This window comes from Notothenia coriiceps, unplaced genomic scaffold (genome assembly GCF_000735185.1).
Source record: "Notothenia coriiceps isolate Sejong01 unplaced genomic scaffold, NC01 NC01_scaffold00037902, whole genome shotgun sequence".
Classification (NCBI taxonomy): domain Eukaryota; kingdom Metazoa; phylum Chordata; class Actinopteri; order Perciformes; family Nototheniidae; genus Notothenia; species Notothenia coriiceps.
This window is the reverse complement of record NW_011370603.1, coordinates 15,333-18,286: the sequence shown is the minus strand read 5'-3', so window position 1 is coordinate 18,286 and position 2,954 is coordinate 15,333.

The window sequence follows — 2,954 nt, the reverse complement described above, 5'->3', positions numbered from 1 at the left end:
AACAAAGTGGATCAGTCTAGTTCTGAAGTCTTTACACTGGCTTCCTGTTTGTTAAAGAACTGATTTCAAAATACTGCTGCCTTATAAAGCATTGAATGGTTTAGGCCCAAAATACATTTCTGACCTCCTGCTACACCTACACAGGTGCTATATCAATTAACTTGCCTTGCCTAAAGCAGGCTGTAAAGATGCTTCAGTAAAGTGTAGCAGACTGGACCAGAAAACAGGTCAGAACTGTGCTGGAGAAATGACTCCGCCCTGTCGGTGTGTCTATTTGTGGGAAAGTGAAATGTTGTAAATTGTTATATTTAATATTAATTTGACATAAATCTGGTTACTTCCTTTCACCCAGACTTCAAGCGGAATGTTCAAGCGGCTCCGATCCGGACGGTGGACGTCTACAACGTGATGTGCTGGACGTTGGGAGTGAAACCGCTGCCCAATAATGGGTCCTGGTCTCGGGTGGAGTACTTCCTGAACGGCTCTGAGGGTCCATCCAAGCCCATGACCCTTTGCTGTATGGGGCTGTTAGGAATACTGCTTGCACTTTGGAACTAAGGCATTAAACAGTTCAGATTTTATGGCATCTGATGGTAGCTAGAAAATGATCTGTTAGAAAGAGTTAGAACATGAAACTGTGCATCTCAAAGGGAGGGGAAAGAAAGTGGCTTGAATACCTCATTGATATGGTTAGAGCATTTTTAAGGACCAATAACTTGAAGCCTTAAAGGGCCTTTAAAGTTTTCCAGAACCACATCCCAACTAATGAAATGGACTGGGAAAAAATAAAAACCTTACATGCCTCCAACACCTCAGAGAAGACTTCCATTCTAAACTCGGAGGTCCTCTCCCTCCCCAACTCTCCATGTCTGATCCAAATTGCATCCTAATGATTACCTGATCATTTTCTGCATACTTTCCTGGAAATAACGCAGTTATTTGGAACTAATTATGGGGAGAGTCAAATAAACACTCCCTCTGCTGTAACAGTGTAAATGTCCCCTCTGTGGGACGAATAAAGGTTTTCTGATTCTGACGCACTGCTGATATCTGTGTAACCCTGATGCTGTAAACCTCGTCTCTCCTTTCTTGGAAGGTTTTATTCCAAGGTGTCATTTCCCCCAGAGCGCTGTGATCCTGCATACCCTGAGCAGAATGAATCTTTGTGGATGTCACAGTAACCACTGGATAGACTTATATCGTCAATAATGCTGATGTTGCCTTCTTTTGATATGTGTCCAAGCTATCTGATATATTATTGAGAATGATGAAAGCATTTCTGATTTTCAATTGACAAAGCACAAATAAATGAAGCTTTCGAAACACTTTTTTACGCTTAGGCTCTTTAAAATGTTGTATCTGACTTCGTATGGTCGATGATTATGACCGAAAAGATCCTTTTTCATGTGTTTCCAACTTTGTTCCATTGTGCAATCCTGTGTTGTATAATGGCAATAAAGCTGAACCTTGAATTCAGTCTTCATGTCTTTGTGTTGGATCTGACCCTGTGAAACATGTTATGTGAAAATGACTCTATAAAATAGATTTGCTTTGATTTGGAAAACATGACTCTGGATTTTTTTTTTTGCGTGCTCAACATCTTCTTTTGTGCCAACTCTTCAGATTGAGGAACAGCTGTGAACTTTCTATAAGGATTCGGCAGCTGTTCAAAGTTCAGTCAGTCATATAGAGAGCATTCTGTCTGCAGAGTGAAAGATGTAGAGGGGGGGTTAAGCTTGGCGATAATGAGAGGGGCATTCTGGGAGTTAGGGAGGCAGTATCAGGATGTTCTCAGTTCAACATAAAGTGAAGGTCGTCCTGCACAGACACTGGAACAACATTCCCAAGCTTAGCAAAGCTGACATTTGAAGACCCACACCAGAGAAGGAGGAAGGAGAATCAGGCGAGTTCTTTGAGCCGGAACCAAGATATAAAACCTTATTTAACAATGTCATGTGATATTACTTCAGTACCACGGGACCACTATGGAACTGGACATTTTATTTACATAGAAACACCTTAAATTCCTGTCACAATTTGGCGTTTCCACCATACTCAGCCTCACCATGTCGGCCTAGGTTTGAACCCCCACCATCCCAGCAGTGAGGCTGACACTTCATAGGTCAACTGCCGTTACTCCATTATCATGACCTCTTGCCTTTGACCAGTATAGTGTTATCAACAGCTCCCGGAAACGTAAGTTCTAATATTACACTAGATAGTAAACTAGAATGCTTTTCAGCCATAAACCTTGAACAATTAAATTCAATGATTCTCTCTTCTAAACCATCAACGTGTATCTTAGACCCGATTCCAACTAAGCTGTTAAAATAAGTTTTTCCATGAATTAGCACTTCTTTATTAAATATTATGAATATGTCTTTATTATCAGGCTATGTTCCACAATCATTCAAAGTAGCAGTGATAAAACCGCTTCTTAAAAAGCACAACCTCGATCCAGAGGTTTTAGCCAACTATAGACCTATTTCTAATCTTCCGTTCCTCTCAAAAATTCTTGAGAAAGCAGTCGCAAAACAGCTGTGTGATTACTTAAAAAACTATGATTTATTTGAAGATTTTCAGTCTGGCTTTAGAACACTTCATAGCACAGAGACATCTCTGGTTAAAGTCATAAATGACATTCTAATAGCCTCAGACAAGGGACTTGTCTCTATTCTTGTTTTGCTCGATCTCAGTGCTGCATTTGATACTATCGACCATGATATCCTATTGCAAAGACTAGAGCACTTAGTTGGCATACAGGGAACTGCTTTAGGCTGGTTTAGGTCCTATCTATCTGAACGCTCTCAGTTTGTACGTGTCAACGATGAATCTTCCATGCAAACCAAAGTTAGCCATGGAGTGCCACAGGGCTCAGTGCTCGGACCTATTTTGTTCACACTATATATGCTTCCGTTAGGCAATATTATAAGGAATCATTCTGTACATTTTCA